An 18,775-nucleotide genomic window follows, 5' to 3' on the forward strand; every position below is an offset into this window, starting at 1 on the left:
AGTAAACTTTAGTTAATAGTCAATGTTATTTTTTCCCCTCACAAAACGTAAAAACTAAAGATTCTCTGTACAAATGCAAATTCTGCTTTTTTCTGTGGCAAACAGATTTCTAGGATCCCTGACCATCATCCTGCAATGGTTTGACACATCAGATACATTTTGTGATACTTTACATGGTCATGCATAATACCTCTAGAAAAAAGTTTACAGTACTACAGCTTGTTACAGAAAACAGAATGAATGTCACATGCAACTCATATTTATACTCTATGCATGAGCTAGAGAACCAGAAATTAGCTTGTTTGTCTGGGAAGTCCAGGACAAGAAACTAAACGTGGTGCAGGATAGCATACTCAGAGGGAAACGTAATAATCATTTGCAATTCCAGAATAGGTTCCACTGAAGGATTCAAAGCACTTAATGAATGATAAGGAATTAACCTTAACAATGCTTTCAAGTAATTATTATTCCTTTTTACAAATGAAATTGAGCCCAAATTCACACAGCAGATCAGTGACAAGCTTGAGAACAAAACGTAATTTTTGTGAATCAGAATATTGTGCTTTAACTACTAGACAATATAAGTTATGTATTTCCTTCACATGTTTTCCCTATATGGATATATTTGATTACGCCCACAAACAGGTAACTGCAAACAGGGCACAGCATATTTATTTGTATTACCGTTGGGTCTTCCAAGGCTGGCTGTATGGTTGCTCAGCGGAAAACAGAAGTCTGGCCCAGTTTGAAGGATCCACACCAGTTTAGAGAAACTGTTTGACAGCAAAACTAGCATAACAAAATTAATTGGGTTTGTTTGTTTTTTTGCAGGGGGCAGGTAATGGAATGGACATGAGCAACACAACTCGAACAGATGGACTCTGAGTTCACAGTCTAGCAGCATGCAGTACTGCTCTACCAAAGCTGCATCATCCCAGGCTTGCTGGATAAGCACATAATGGGATGTGATTGTGTGGACAGACAACCAGGTGGCCGTCCTACAGATATCCTGGATTGGCACTTTGCCTAGGAAAGCTGCCGAAGAGGCTTGCATCCTGGTTGAATTGGTGGCTACAATTGCCGGAGGTGGTATCTTTGCCTGATCATAGCAGCAGTGAATGCAGACAGTGATCCAAGAAGAAATTCTTTGAGCAGACACTGTCTGCCACCACAAACCACACCGTTGACTTGCGGAATGGCTTGATCCTTTCAATGTAGAAGACTAATGCCCTTCTGATGTCTAGGAAATGCAGCTGACCTTTCTTCTCCAACTTATGCAGCTTTGGAAAAAAGTTACATAAGTAAACGTCTTGGCCCATATAAAATGGTGAGACCACCTTGGGCAGGAAGGCTGGGTGTGGCCGCAGCTAGACCTTGTCCTTGTAAAAGACTGTATGGGGGATTCTGAGGTAAGCTGATATAGAGGGTAGTTCCGTAACTGCTTGCCCTTGGATGCCAGGGCCTTAGCCAGCTCTGTCACCTGGCTTGCATCCGTAGTGTCGGCCGTCCTACTTGACCTTTGGCTGCTCTGGCCACTTTGGGCACTGAAGGCCCTAAGAGGAGTCAGGGCCAGTTTTCCGGTGTCCCCGGAGTGAAAAATTCCGCTCCAGTGGCCCCGAAAAAACTCTCGTGGGGGCCCCTGGAGGGCCCGGGACCTAGGGCAAACTGGCCCACTTGCCCCCTCCTCTGGGCAGCCCTATACATGCATGTCTGTGTTTATTGTGTGTATCTTCTAGACCAGTGGTGGGCAACCTGCAGCCAACACGCAGCCTCATCAAGGCAGTCCACTGGCAGGCTGCGAGACACTTTGTTTACATTGACCACGCGCAGGCACAGCTGCCCGCAGCTCCCAGTGGCTGCGGTTCACCATTCCCAGCCAACTGGAATTGCATGAAGCGGCGCAGGCCGCAGGGACATGCTAGCTGTTGCTTCCCGCAGCTCCCATTGGCCGGGAAGCCACTGGGAGCTGCGGGTGGCCGTGCCTGTGGAAGGTCAATGGAAAGAAACTGTCTCACAGCCTGCCAGCAAATTACCCTGACAGGTCGCGTGCCACAGGTTGCCCACCACTGTTCTAGACTAATACATAGCCCTACTTCAATGGGCAACTTTGCATATACATAGACTAATGTATTATCGTAATACATATATCTCATACAATGTAGTGTATTTTTATAAGACAAGTTATTTTTATGTATTTTAATGATACAAAAAATCTGAAAAACTGAATACTACTTTTTGTAAAATGCGGGAATTTTTCAATAAAAATCGATTTAAACTGAAAACAAAGGGGCTTAATTTATCACTTAAATCAGCTTCTGTACTAGATAACTGGAGCATGTCTAATATAAGGTCGGTTTTTAAAATAGACTCCAGAGGCGATCCTAGCAATTACAAGCCAGTAAGCCTAACTTCAGTACTGGGCAAATTCGGTGTAACTACAGTAAAGAACACAATGATCAGACATGTAGATGAACACGATCTGTTGGGGAGAGTCAGCATAGCTTTTGTAAAGAGAAATCACATCTCACCAATCTGGAAAATGGGGCAAACAGTGAGGTGGCAAAGTTTGCAGACAATACAAAATTAGTCAAAATAGCTGAGTCCATAGCAGACTGAGAAAAGTTACAAAGGGATCTCACAAAATTGGGTGAGCAAGAAAATGGTAGATGAAATTCAGTGTTGATAAATGCAAAGTAAGGCATATTGGAAAACAATCCCAAGTATACATACAAAATGATGGGCGTCTAAATTAACTGTTACCACTCAAGAAATCTCTTGGGAGTCACTATGGGTAATTCCTTGAAAACATCCAGTCAGTGTGCAGTGGCAGTTAAAGCTAAGAGAACGTTAGGAAAGTGATTGATAAGACAGTAAATATCATGCCACTATATAAATCCATGGTACGTTTACAGTTTGAATACTGCATGCAGTTCTGGTTGCTCTGTGTCAAAAAATCTATTAGAACCGCAAAAGGTACAGAAAAGGGCAACAAAAATGATTAAGGGCATGGAACAGTTTCTGAATGAAGAGAAATTAAAAAGACTGGGACTGTTCAGCATGGAAAAGAGATAAGGGGAGGCCTATGATAGAGGTCTATAAAATCTTGACTGATGTGGAGAAAGAATACGGAGGTTTTATTTACCCCTTCACATAACACAAGAACCTGGGAGCACTCAATGAAATTAATAGGCAGCAAGTTTAAAACAAACAGAAGTACTTCTTCATACAACACACAGTCACCATGTGTAACTCATTGCCAGGAGATGTTGCAAAGTGAAACTGGGTTCAAAAACATTAGATAAGCTCCTGGAGGCTAGGTCCATCAATGACTATTGACTATTGACTATTAGTCAAGATGGTCAGGGATGCAACGCCATGCTCTGCATATCCCTAAGCCTTTGACTGCCAACTGTTGGCGCTGAGTGATAGGGGATGGATTACTTGATGGTATCTATCCCTTTGATCGGGCTGTGGCCATAGTCCATAAAATGTTGTCAAGTGAGCTTTTCTTACCTCTATCCCACCTTTACATTAGAGAGAGGAAATGTCTCTGCTACTTAATTTTGATTTTACATATTCCAGGCTGCAACAAGGATCCAAAGAGTGGGAGCAGGGACTAGGATTGTCTTTGCTACTCTACCCCTCTCCTCAGTGTTCTATCTGTTGTAATGGGAGTGAGGTGGAGGGGGCACTAGCTACTGGGCCAACCTATAGCTTTTCCAGAAGGTTGATAAGAAAATTCTTTGGGCAACACTTCACAAGCGTCCTACTTGCCTGGGTGAATGCATTTTACAAGCCTTGGATAAAACGTGCTTATTTAACATCTATGAAGTTGGCAGCCTTTTTACTGTGTCCCTTTAAAAGGTTTCCATCCCTTTGGATAAAGCACATAGCTTATAATTTAAACAGACTTATCAAGGTAGTGACGTAGGCATTGCTGGCACTGGTATCTTTGGCCTCCAGAGTTAACACTCCATGGAGATAAATGGGGTGGTCACACTCAGATCTACTGTCTCATTTTGTCTGACAGGCAGTATTTCACCGGCCCAAAAACAGCTCTCTTCACAGTCAGGAGGGCTAGAACTGGTATATAAATGAAAACTTAAATTTTGCAGGAGACACTAAAGGCTTTAGAGGGGTCCTAAATCTGTGCTAAAAACAAGCAACTTCTGATCTTGCTATTTCAATCCTTATAATTCTCGCTGCTGATGTTAACTAGATCCATGACAGTCAGCTTGGCAATGAACACTTAACAGACATGTTATAGGGAGATTTATTGCACGTATTCCACGGAATGCCCATTACACTACCTCCATACTGAACAGCACTGGGTACTCTGTTCAGGCTCAACGAATAGCCATACCTCTCCCATGAGGGCACGCGCGTGCACACACACACACACTATTACCTATCTCCCATCCCTACTTCCAATCACCTCTTACACATTTCACCAGCTAATGCTAAACTGGTCTTGAGCAATGCATTTTCTACATGATGTCAATGTGCGTTAATAATTCTGATTCATGACTTTCTAATTTCTGGAATTGTTCTGTGCTCCAGTGGAGGCTATTTTATTTACCCTATACGTCAACTTCATAAAAGTAAAGAGATTAGAAACTGAGAAGGGTTCATTAGTTACCATGTTGAGACTGACTTCAATTTAAATACCCTTAACTGATTAAGGGAGGGCTGCTCTGAGAATAGGACATGGGATTTTTCTTCTGAACATTCTCATAAGTTTCCCAATTCCAGTTGCAATGTGTGTTCAAGTAATTAGAATCATTGCTCAGTGCTGGGGTTCTCTACACTCAGTTATGTGAAGGTCAACAACTTACAAGTAATAGAAACCGAGAAGAAATCTTAAATCAGCCGGGTTGGTTAAGTGATGGAACATTTTTTACTGCTTTGAAAAACAGCCTCTAGCTACAACTGAAAATGCCTCAAGTATAAGGATCTTCTTTCTTCCCTTGTCAGATTAAAGAATTCATCACCAAGCTATGTTTTTCCCCTTTTGTCCCGAACCATTCTGGCTGTTATATAAAGTGACAGATTGCACACAGATGAATTACCACTGTGGGTACACTAGGATGTCAGATATAGGCAAGTTAGCCTTGAACAATACAAAAACAAGATTTAGTGCATGGTAGCGTCAGGGTACCTAATGTTTTTACATTTATTTTCCTCAGTGGATGTCACATCTTAAGACTAGATATGGTGATTCAAGATGTAACATCCACTGTACACAAACAAGAGTTTTGCTTTTTGCAAAAATTGGCATTTGACTAGGGAAGTTTACTGTTTGCATCAATCTCAGTAAAATTAACAGTTCAAGCATGAATTCCTGAGTGTGTTACACATCACTGAGTTAGCTGCAGTACCCATGTGCAGTAAACACTTTTAGATAGCAATCACTAGCAGGTTTCACTTCATGTACTACAGACCAATATGTCTGTTTGCGACATTCGGACATTACCATATTGAAAAGCATAAAGTGGAAGGCAAGCTAATTTTCATTCTAAAGAAATAAGATTAAAGCCTTTTAATAAAACATCAGTTTTCATGTAAAGCAACAAATTAATGATGAATGTAAAATTCTGTTGCAAATATCAGCACTTTCAGAAACAGAAAACTTTAAAACAAACCACGTGAGCCCTTTTGGTGGTTCTTAACTGTATAAAAACGATCCTTAATATTTAGCTTTAAACATCTTATTAACAAAACATATGATTTGGGACTGATATCCACCAATAAACCATAATCATTTAGAATCCCAAAAGCATGTTTTGCAATTATGCACTGACACAGGTGTCCAAACACTATTTCTTTAAAAAGTCTAGCAAGCTTAAATTATTGCTTATTCTCTCAGGAAATGCAATGCATTGAACATTTAATCCATGGTATGTCTCAACATTCTAGTATTCCTTGATATTTTAGTTTTAATTTTATTACGAAGTGAAATCTGAAAGATGGACTTTAACAGATTTTTTCAGAATTCTGATATTCAGATGCAGCTTCGTAAGACATTCATTTCAACTAAGCCGTGAAATGATCCATGCTCTGAGGATTGAACCAAGTAAATGAAGGGAGAAAGGAAGGAGGAAACAAAGACAGATAGAAAAACCAAGATGAATCCTGTCCATAACTGCTTTATAGATCATAACCAGGATACTGTAATTGAAACCAGCATAGAGATGCCAAAGCAGAGAGCATGTCTGAAATACCTGTTTCATTCTCAGTGCTAACACTTTTCTTTAAACCAACACATCAAAAAACAAAACAAAAAAACCCAACTCCACTTGAACTTTTGCTACCCCCCCCCCCATTTTCAATCAATATTCGAGTCTTCAGTTACAGAACAGATCTGTGTTTCAATCCAGCATTAGAACCAACAAAACAAAAAAGAGATATTACTTAGTCTCCCTTGTATCCCTTAGGCATACAACTCTGCTCCTTCTCTTCATTTCTCTACTCCTCATTTCCAAAAATGTGGATAGCCAAATCTAAAAGGTAAGAAAACTTTCAGCTAAATAAGCATTAAAAATTTACATACATCCTGTTTAATTTTAAATTTCTTTCTTGGCTGCTGCTGATTACAGGTGTTTGCAAAATGTGAAATGTGTCTTACTTACAAATCTTGTTGAAGCTTAAAAGTCAGTAATGCCAAACCATCCTGAACTTGGTCAGAAGTCTGGATGGCTCATTTAGAATGAACTGGATACTGTCCATTAACGTTGTGGCTAAACCACCAAATAATGAATTATAATAAACCTCGCCATTAAAAATACATGAATCAGTTTCTAGGTCAGATCCGAAACAGTCTCTACGACCTTACAATTTTGCAAAAAACACTTGTAACCAACTGTAATCAAGATAAAATTACCACATAAAGTAAATCCCACTGAGGTACCAAAGTTGAAGTTTTGTGGATGCTTTACATTCCATCAGTATAACTAGCAGAACCTGTACCACAACATTCATGAATGCAAGACAAGACAGACAGGAATCACTGAAATTACAAATAAAATCTATTCATCTGTTTGAGGTACAATAGCATGAAAAAAATTCACCCCCCTCCGATACTCTGCCTTCTCAAACCCTCCTGCCCCCCCCCCAAAAAATAAGGAAAATTTATAAACAGAAATTAAGATAAATTCTGAACCCTATCACCCATTAAAACATTCCTAAATTTAAAAAAACAAAACAAACAAACAACACTGTGGGACTATGTTTAAGATTCTAACAAACCAACCTTAACTCTGCTCACTTTCCACCTATAGGTAAGACCTTTATCCTAGCTGCCCTATCCTAAAAGAAAATTCTCTTCCTTAGTCATAGCACCTGTGAAATCTAGAGCAACGGAACTAATTAACCTGGATTAGCACAGCACAACAACAGAGTTAGGCATTTCCTCCTACAAGGAATTGTCAATTTATGTTTCATGAGGACAGCTGGATTTGAGCCAATTTGTGCATACATAGTTAGATCAGAAAGGAACAAAGATTATTTGTGTTTTTAATTTTTCCTCATCATATTCACAGCGAGATCTGAGTTGTGTTTAGGAGGTTATGACCAGTTGCCCCCAGTTTAGGGGGTTAGGACCAGAGTACGAGACGGACCCCTGTTACATGCTGACTAAAGTCAGCAGAGAGACACTAGGCTCCATTATGACAAGATTTAGAGTGGTCTCCCTTTCAGAGGGGCTAGCCACACCACACTTATACAAGCAGTAGTTACACTTCTTACTCAGGAAACTTCCTTTGACATTAGCCCTCAGCCCAAGCCTTGCAAGCATGAGTCAGCTGGCATGGGAGAGCCGCGGGTGTCTAAATGTAGTGTAGATATACTCAGAGTACAGGCATATTTAATTTCCCTCAATGGAGATGTTTATTTTTTTAAATATTCATGAAAATATGAATATATCCTTAAAATAAGATTTTAATTAAAATGATAATTTTTTAAAATTAAAAACAAAAACTTTGTTTCTTGTTTGACTTCCTCCTTTGCTCAGCAGCAAAATCAGGAGTGAGACCCATGAATGGAAGTAGGATTGTACTGATATCAAGGTGATCACCTAGCAAGGGTTAAAGATAAGTCAGTGGAGTTAAGCTGAACCTGCAAGGGATGTGGTCCAGGTTGTCCATGCTGATAGAACTAACACTCAGGAGCCATTCACCACAAGATATCTGCCCACTAGCAGGATCATGTGGGCTGGATGAAGCAGCTCTTTCAGTGAGTTTATTCCTTCCTCTAAGAGAAGTTCCAAAGAATAACATGATAGGAAACTGCTCATATTTCCCAAAGCTCCTCATAATTATAGGACCTTGCAGAACCATATATATCTATGACACTGCACAGGGTGGACAAAAATCAATGATTAAAAAAAAAAATCAGATATTTATTTAAATTTATTTTTTTGATAAAATGATTTTTGAGGAAAAACCTGAAGAGAGTTTTAAATCAAGATACATTATAGTTCGAAGAGATCATCACGGAATAGGGATTATAAATTCTATTTCTATAGTATGAGAATATATTCATGTAATGTTTAAGAAAAGTTTTGTAAATGAGTTCCAATAGTTAATTGATTAGGGACCCAATCTTATGGGATTCCATAGGCTTCTGTGTAGATTATTTAGGTCAATCTTTCTATCTACCCAATGGGACTCAGGGCTCAGTTCAGAAGATACCATCAGAAATACTTAGTTTTGCAGTTCTCAAACTGTGAATGTGTGTTTCCAGAGGCAACATGCTTGTTAACAGCAAAAATGTTTTTAAATAAATAAAATAAAGGTGAGAAATAATAAGCCTCAACTCTATTGCCCCTCTGCAAGTTTGTGTACACAGAGTCAATCCCTTACCTCTCACTAAAAGTGCAAAGTTTCAAAAAGTTCAATGAATAGAAAATTATTGGGGATGGAATAGATCTGGACAAGGAGAAAAAGCCTGGAGTTAAATGCGAAAAGTGAGGGACATTTATAATATTATAACAAAAACAAGCATATGTTTTCTGTTGAAGAAAAAAATCCAGACTACTTAATGTTGTTTAGTTAAATAAAACAATTTAAATGTGTGTGTCTGGTGATGTTCTCCTCCTAATGCAGCATGGCAAGAAAATCCTCCAAATATTAATGATTAACCTGTTGAATTCAAGATAGCTCACCTCCCAATGACTTCATAAATATCTGCTTCAATTACCTTTGGTAAATGAAATAACCGAACAATCATTCATTTTCTGATATAGCTGTAAAACTCATCTGAAAAATTTTCAAAATAAACCACTGTTTAAAAATGTATAGCGTGTACCTTCTAAAAATGAAGCCTCCACCTACCTTTGAGATGTGAAGAATATGTATTAAGGTTATAACAATCAAGAATGCACTTTTATGGAGAAAACCATGATTAAATTGGGTCTTCCTGACTAATGATTTAAATCAAATCTACCCTGCTGCTAAATCAGCTATTCCCTGTGCTATCAAAAAAGTTAACAGTGTTACCCTTCCTGTTCATGCTAAATGAAACCACTTTGGAAGATTTGTGAGGTTTAAGACTACAATGTCATCAGTATAGGAGGATATTCAGCTCTATGCCTCCTTTTTCCTTCAGATTTTACAGTTTCAATGTTCTTACCAGTATTTCACAGAGATAACCATCTGGAGGAAGATACACTGCCTGCAACTTCTGCTCACATTGTTACTCAGACCCAGAAGATCCAAAATTTGAATGCTATCTGTAACTGCAGTACCACAAATTCAGACAAGCAACCCTCCTTTTTCATCTCTTTAAAAAACAAGCTAACTAAATACAAATATATTCATTAATGCAACATTACCTTTGAATTTTTACATGCACAAAAACTCCTACAGCAATTGCAACGCTGTACTGGGTGTGTAATATAGCCCCATTTAATCAACGTTTGTCTATACTCCTCTAAGATTTCAATGCCATGCAAGTCAGTTTTTCAGGCCAAGCAGTATTTAGTTTATTTACCACACCCAGGAATTATAAAAGCAGCAAAGAATCCTGTGGCACCTTATAGACTAACAGACGTTTTGGAGCATGAGCTTTCGTGGGTGAATACCCACTTCCTCAGATGCATGTGGAGGAACATGCATCTGAGGAAGTGGGTATTCACCCACGAAAGCTCATGCTCCAAAACGTCTGTTAGTCTATAAGGTGCCACAGGATTCTTTGCTGCTTTTACAGATCCAGACTAACACGGCTACCCTCTGATACTTGACACCCAGGAATTAATTTTTCATAGCTGGGCTGTGTGTGGCGTGTTACATAAAGGCAAAAATGCCAACACTCCTCTCCCCTTAAAAAATTGTGGAATTTACAAGTTTTTGCCAATCATTACTCTGATCACTCTGCTTGTATGTTATATTTCTCCCACTCCCCTCGATCTTGTCCACTTAGTTTGTAAGTTCTGTAGGGACAGAACCATCTCATCTATATATTTGCATGACGTCTAGCACAATGGAGCCCCAGTCTGGCATTTTAGAGCTGATGCATAAACAAACAGATTTCAGGGCTCTGAGGACACTATTAATCAAATATACGGATTTGTTTAGACTCTTTTAGAACATGCAGCAAGGTTATACGTAATGGCTAGATAAGGAAATAGAAATAATGGGACATAGTCATGTCAATACTGATAAAATAAAGAATATGGATATCATAAAAGGATTTTAAGCATTCACAAATAGAGTCTGAGCCTTCTTCTACAATATGAATGTTCCACCACGAATGCTTCAGCCACATCAGCTGATGTGCCCTGATCATATAGATATATTACCCTTTCAAAGCTCTTTGCTGCGTTAAGTACAGATTCCGTTTGCTTACTTCAAGAACATTTAGCTGATCCAACACATTCTACATTTATAAAGGATTTTTCTATTTGTATTATACCCAGACATGAATTCCTAGGTCCTAATGAATACAGATTTTATTTTTATATCTCTCTACATCCATCTACATTGCATGTGGTTACACAAAATTTATTTCAGAAAGGGAGACATTCACAATCTTCAATTTTTCTGTTCGCTTGTGTAACAAAAGGGGAAGTATTATCTCCTGTACAGTCAAAGTATTCTCTGTGAAGGCCCTTGACTCTGATATTCACTTTCACTCTATCCAAAGGAGGAAAGCCACCTCTTTTTAACCAGGAATTCAGGCCTCAATCTCACAACCCTTCTTCATGAGGCCCGTTCTGTTGAAGTCAATGGAACTATGCGTGTAATTAAGGGCTACAGGATCAGGACTGGGTTGAGGGATTGCAGGCTGTTATTGTATTTTCTAGAAGTGATGTTGTTTATCTTGTGAGCAGCTGGTTATTAAGGGTGCTGAGCAGTTTTGTTGTATTTACTGGAAATCTTAGTATTACGTCAGAGCATGCACAGCAAATGCACCTGGCTACACTTTTACAAACTGAAAGAAGAGAGTGGAGATGGAGGAGAAAGAGGAAAGAAGGAAAAGAAATGTAAAAAGGGAAGAAAAGGCAGGAGACTAAAGTGGTGAGGGAGAGAAATGAGAGGGAAACAGAGGTGAGAGGGAAGCGGAAACAATGGGGAGAATGGTGGGAAGAAGGAGAGAGAGGCAAAGAACTGAGGGAGAAAAAAATGCACAAGGATAGGTGAAAACAGAGAAGGGTGGTAGGGAGAAAAATGAAAAGTGGAAAGCAAACTCCGCCAAAACATAAAAAAGGGGTGGGAAACAATAGAGAGGAGAGGGAGGAAGGGAGCTGGATATAAACCAGAGTAAGATACAGCTGCAATGCCTTCCGAAGTTAAAGTATCGCTCCCCTGCCTCTGCTGAAAACAGTGGGGAACTCCTCTCTTTTCCCCTGACTTAGGGGAGCACTGCTCCCCACTCTTCCTCAGCTGGTGCAGCAAGTGCTCCCCTTCCTGCTTTGATGTCCTTTACTCACTGACTGCCAGGATGTAGCATGACATGACATGGGAAAGAAAAGAGGGTTCATTACAAATACACCACAAATGGGAACTCCTTCCCATAAAGGCTGGAGACTACTTGCACAGGGACTGATCAGAGTGACATTAAGCAGCTCCAGAGGGAGCTTCATGCCTTCAGCTGTCCTGAGGCTGCAGTAGCAATGAAGATTTGCTTACGGAAAGGTCAGATGTTGCTGCTTGAAGGATGTCCCTTGTCAGGCAGAAACTACTGCTGCTTGGGAAGGAGAAAGGAGAAGGAAGAGAAACTATGTTCTCAGTATGAATGACCGGCAAAGCCCACAATCCCCCTTGGCCAGACATTTTAATTCAGTCAGGTGCAGTGACAGCACACTGGGATGAAGGGTTGTGTGCGTATAAGAACAAATCTGCACCCAAAGTCCCTTTTCTGAAAAGCAAACAGAATCAGTATTGAATGCTGAATATCAAATATATCCCAGTAGGTAAATTAATAACTCAGACCCTTTTATAGCACTAAAGAAACAGTTGTCTCAGAAACGAAACCAACAAGACCTTACCTACATTTAGACCTATTTTCTCGGAACTCTTTGCCACTAGTGCAGCTCCACCACTGTAGCAACAATGAGAGCACCAGAATTAATAGTCATGAGTGGCTGCTGTTGTTTTAGCCACCAGGTGACCTACCTGTTTGGAGCAGCACTGAACAACAAGGTGGTCACAAAGCTGCCTACACTGCCCCTTCCATTATTGCAACTGAATCAGTGGTAGCAATGGCGGGAAGTTTTAAGGAAATGGGTCTAATACAGAGAGCCTAAAAATACAGCAGTATTTTTAGTCCTCCTTAAAATACATATTGCTCGTTTTAGACTAAGCTAGTTTTGTTCACACGTCGGCTCTAGTCAATAGTGGAAACATTTAATAAGATGACTGCAGAACAACTCGCTGCAAAATGCATCACAATATATGAGGATTTCAGGTTCCAAATGCCTTTAGAAGTGTCTATACATTTTAAGGTTCAATGGTTTATGAATATCAATTTATCAAGTTATAAAGGTGTAAATTCTCTCTCAAGGTGCCTGAATATCAAGAGTATTACTTTCTCCTTCAGTGAACAGTTCAATATCCCACTGCACATCTGCCATGATCACTACTGGACAGGATCATCATGTATATATATATGCCAAAGATAAAAGCTGTTCAGCCCCTCAATATTTCAGTAGATTTGGTACTGATAGAAGCGGAACTTTCCATGATTTATTATGAAGACATAAACCCCAAGCTATAGTACAAATTAAATTATGATTATTTTTTTAGGAAGCAGTTGGCAGAGGTGTATCTTTTTTATGCTCATATCTATATCTTTCCGGTTTATTAAATATATGTGTAGTCTGTTGTACATTTGGCAATTTATCTAAATTAGAAGCATGTGAGAAACTGTCAATCTGTCCAGTCAGCACCATTAAATATTTTAATGTGGGTTTGTGGTAACATAGCTCATTGCTAATATGTCAAATTCAAAGTTTTATTTAAAGCAGGTACTGTAAAACGGTCTACTTTCATAATCTAATAGCATACCAGCAAAAAAATCAGAGTACTACTTTGGCCCTGTTTACTGTATTATATGAGCACCACTGAATTAGGGAAGTGCTACTATCCCATTTTACAGTGAATTGAGGCAAGGAGAGAGTAAGTGACCTGCCCAAGGTATCACAGGACATTTGTGGCAAAAGCCAGGACAGGTGACCAAAACATTGTCTAGTTTTCCTTTTACTGCCACCAATTAAGAAACACTAAGGTCAGGTCTACACTAAAAAGTCAAGTCAACTCAGCTATGTCATCCAGCCATGTCACTCCACACCCCAAAGTGACATAATTAAATCAACGTAATTGCCGGTGTATACAGCGGTAGGTCAACAGAAGAATTCTTGGGGAGGTGGATTAACTACAGTGACAGGGAACCCTCCTGTCACTGTAGTGAGGGTCTACGCTGAAGCACTGTAGCTGTGCTGCTGTAGCAGTTTAAGTGTAGACATAGCTTACGTTTTCATCGCTGATTCATTTTTATGAAGTGCCAAAACGCACACCATGAAAACTTAATTTTAAAAACACAAACAGCTCAGAATCAGTTGTTGTTCTCCACATTAAGACCTGAGCCTGAAGTTAGGCATTTCTCCTGTAAAAGATGTCACAAACATCTTAAGCAGTATAAAGCATTCAGGTTTTGTTTTTTGTTTTTTTTAAAAGGTGTTTGTGATACATAACTGTTACAGGTTCCTGCTGAAGATCAACCGACTTTTAAAAAGGTGATTTGAAAATTGGCTTGGCAAAAATCCATTAACTTTGGATTTATATACTGAATGCCCCCAAAGGCAAGTCCAAATAGCGACACTGAGTATACAGCTGATTTTAAAGGATTTTTCTCCTTTTATATATATTGCCATTAATATTGCTTTCTGTAATTATGAGTGTATCACATTTAATTCCAATATAATTAATGGGCAATACGGAGTCAATTTAACTTAATCCACAGCTCAGAGATTTAAAGGTAGTTTACAAATGTGCATGCTCCCCTCTCTCTCTCACCTCAAAAATTCCTTTCAGAATTATGTTCTGAATGCCCCATTCTGAGAGAAGCAATCTACGGGTTTGTAATTTTAAAACATCCTTTGGATACAGAAAAACAAAGGCCACATTGCCACGGATCAGTAGCTTTAAACTCCCTCTCCTGATACATTCTGCTGATGATCTAACATCTGCCACTGAACACCATGGATAACGTATCTTGCCATTAAGGGTTTAATTTTCAGGTCCTTCAGACTATTTACTTACCACTCTGTTGGAAAAATCTGTACAGATTTTAAATGTTTTCAAAAAAAGCATTTTTTCTAAACTTTTACAAAAAACAGTACACTTTTCTAAAAATGGCTGTTACTTCTAGATACAGAATCCACTTTTCAGAGTAGTTTCCAATATAAAGCCACCAGCAGAATGTATATTGCGACATTCCTCCAAAAGGAACTGGGCAACCTAGACTTCACAAACCTGAAAAAGCTAAAAACAAAGCCACATACATTCTAGATAATAAATCTGCTTGGCTCTCTTATTACGGTTATTTGGGGCATTCAATACAGAATTCCAAGCTGGGGAGTTCTTTTAATATGCATTTGCAGAGGGGAAGAGAGACAATTAAAGGGTCTGAAACTGCAAAAACTTAGGCTATGTCTACACTAGAGAGTTTACAGCTGCACTGATGCAGCTGCACTGCTGTAAGATCTCTTGTGTAGCCGCTCTACGCCAACCGCGGAGAGGTCTGCCGTCAATGTAATTAAATCACCCCCAACAAGCAGAGCCTGCCGACATAGCGCTGTGCGTCCTACCACTCATTCCAGAATAACTTGCCACTCAGGGGCATGTTTTTTTCCACACCCTTAGATACAGAAGTTTTGCCAACATAAATGGTAGTGTAGACATGGTCTCTCTGGTTATATTACTTACTACTGGATATAGTAGCATTGAAGCTAATGGGGCTATTCACAATAGTAAACACTATACTGGTAGTGTCTGTAGATGAGGCTCTAGTTTTACCAGTTTGTTTCACCTTACTAATACTAAAAGGTAATAGGAATTCCCTGCAGCTCCTCATACAAATTTATCCCTAAAATACATTTTCCATCAATTTTAAAGGTAATCTGCAAAGGATTTTGAGAGAGTTAGGCTTGTGCCTTTTCTTGGTTTATTTTATATGAAGAAGGCCTGATAGCTTTCCTCCACCAAAAGAAGTGTCCATCAACTTATCTTTTAATTTAAAAACAAAGGATTTAAGACTTGTCATTTTTTTTTCAATGTTGCTGAAGGATCTTTTGAAGATCTCAGAACATGGACATTATGAGTTCTCAACTTAGCTGAAGGGGCAAGACATAAAGTTGCTAACAAAACGTTCTTTGTCCAAAATGTTAATTCAGCATTCCAGTTTAATAGGTGCTAAACTCCAAAGTGTTGTTAAAAAGGTATCCTCTCTCAATTGGCCAGATCTACACTTCCAAATGTACAGTGTAAAATAGGTTGCAATTATGTTGGTTTGGGGGGTGTGAATTTTTTGTTGACAGTTACACTGGGGTAAAGGTGCCTTATGTTGGTGCAGTTTATTTCAGTTCTTGAACTGGAATAAACCATACTAGTATAAGATTTTTAGTATCTGTATAATTGCAGCCACACTTGGGGTTGGAGGGAAGGAAGTTGCTGACACTAACTCTACTGGTAGATACCAAAGCCCTAAGTCTTTGGGCTCCTTATTTGTGAAGACATAATTCACCATTTATTTAGGTACCATAAAGTCTTCCCGGGAATACAAGACCTAAATTTCTAATGTTTGGGAGGGGGAAGGGAGAGATAGAAACAGCCTCTGTCATTTTTCCGAGGTGAGGGTAGAGGAATTGGTAAGGAAGGGAACTTTTAGCCCATTTTTCTTTGCAGGTCACCTTTAATAGCCAATTGTGATAATGACATCAGCATCACATTATGACTGAATGTATCCAGTGTATTATCCATGACTGAACTATATTGTCTAATTAAAGCCTGTTTGTACACTCTCCAAGCAGAGATTACATTCAATAAATATTGGTAATTAAAGAAGTCTTTACCTGTGTCAAAAGTACATCATGATTGTTGAAGAACCACATTCCAAAAAGGATAAGCAGACACATGGATGAGAAAAAGGGAGAAAGGAGAAGAGAGGGGAAAAGTAAAAATAAATTATAAACTACAATATCAAAGATGCACAACAGCATATACAAATCTAACATTCAGTCCAATGACAAACTTAATTACACATTAATAGAAAATGGGTTGCACATTTTATATCTAGGTATAAAGAGATACAGTGACACTGATATACTAATACACAACTAACTGCTTTTTATGAACAAAATAAATCATGCATTTTTCATTAATTAAAATTTCAACATAAATACTCTATGATTAGCTAAGGATAACCCTCTAGGATATGCAAATACATTAATCAATTTAGAAAACATCTGCTGAGAATCTTATTTGAAAAAACATGTATGTTGAATACTAAATCAAAGCAAATGCTCCAACAAAATCCACTCATTCCAAACTAAACCAGTGCTACATCTGACTTGAGTATGGTGTTCCTGAGTTTTATTCATAATGGGGGCCACTTCTTAACAGAGAAAGTCTTAGGAAAACTACCTCTTGTCTGATCAGGTAATAGCCTTGTGATACATATTGATTAGATGGGAAAGTTTTTAGAAAGGAGAAAAGAACCAAACACTGCATATGATTTCCAGCCACTTGCCTTCTCCCTGTATATGATGTCCAGATATCCAGTCCTCTTGTTTTCCTGCTTCTCTGAACATTGCTGCTCTGTTCATGGCTGGCAGCACCAGTCTCACTAACAACACTATTTCCTCTACTCCTCTTATGTTGCAGTAGCCTCTAAGTAGAGGTTCTCCTAGTTTCCAGCTCCTTTCGGAGTATCCTAAGCTCTTCTTCACAATAAAGAACGTGAGCACTTGTCACAGTATTTGGATACAAGGAGGAGAGCCAGCCCTATGGAGTCAACCAGGTCTTCATGCACTACCAGTGAGCGTTATAGGGGCTATCAGTGGACCACATACCATACTGCTGGTTAATAGAGAATGCCGAGATAAAAACTGCATATTGATACTCAAGACAAACTGATCCTTGGAATTTCAAGCATATTTTAATTCACAAAATCATCTATACAAATTCCAGGCTCTCACACAAACCAAACTTAAAAACAAAAACTAATTGACCAAATTCAAAAGTTCTAATCCCCTGGCACCAATCCACCCCCTCACTCTGCCACAAAAAAAAAAAAACAGCCCAAAACTCTGAAACCTAAATCAACTTCCTATTCTTAACTCATCCACTTCCATTCAGATCCGTCCTTTGTAAAAAAGCTACAATTGGAATATATTGTCAAGTGGCTCTGAAACCTGTTCTAAAAGAAAAAGCTACATGAAGTAGGGAATTTTAACTGCTCTAGACAGAAGCCAAAAACATATTTATGTTTAACTTTTGGAGACGCATCTTGCATCTGGGTCCAGGAAATTGTGAACAAAGAAAAGATATTAAGAGGTTGAAGTTTCTTCATAAAGCTTGGTAGAACATCTCAGGGTTAAGATTAACTTTTTTATGGCATGCTGAAATTCAGTTAAACCTGGTCAAACATTCTCCTTCAAAGTGAGTGTGATAAGAAACATCTTTTAAAAAAATCAGAAGGATCAAAAAAGTACAAGAGTTTTGTTGAAAAATAATGGTTTTTCAATTAAACCTTGAAAAATGAGAAAAATTTCAGTGAAATAAACCATTTATTGAATTTTTTTAATGGGGGGAATGGGAGGGGAATCATTTCCTCACCAGCTCTAATTATTGTCTTCACTGTAGTCAGCAACCTTGCACATATAGATGCAAAGCAGCTATCAACATTCAGGATTGAGAAGTCAAGCCCACAAGAGTCACAAAATTCCAAAAGTTAAAATCTCTCCCACATTAAAACTGTTTCACGTTGCATAGCCTGTATATTTGTATCTTGCATACTATACAGACTACTATGACTTGCATTAGACAAAGCAGGAGAAGGTATACAAGTGCACCATACCTAGCCTCTGCTCAAATCTATTTGCCTCAGAGGACTATTACAGGACTTCTACAATTGTGTAATCTTCTCATTTTCTGATTTTTTTCCAGGAAAGTGTTCATAGAGAGAATTAAGGGAGAGCGTATAGAAACCCTCTCATGCCTGCACCCTCCAAAAAAGTGGAGAAGTGTATTTTGTCATAACTCTAGTCTTCCTTTTCTCA

General features: G+C 38.8%; 1 protein-coding gene across 5 annotated transcripts in view; it reads right to left on the bottom strand.

The window, feature by feature from the left end:
* The window catches only part of TSC22D1 (TSC22 domain family member 1), a 130,946-nt gene that overhangs the window by 23,895 nt on the left and 88,276 nt on the right, over positions 1-18,775 (bottom strand). The window lies entirely within an intron of this gene.

This window comes from Gopherus flavomarginatus, chromosome 1 (genome assembly GCF_025201925.1).
Source record: "Gopherus flavomarginatus isolate rGopFla2 chromosome 1, rGopFla2.mat.asm, whole genome shotgun sequence".
Taxonomy (NCBI): domain Eukaryota; kingdom Metazoa; phylum Chordata; order Testudines; family Testudinidae; genus Gopherus; species Gopherus flavomarginatus.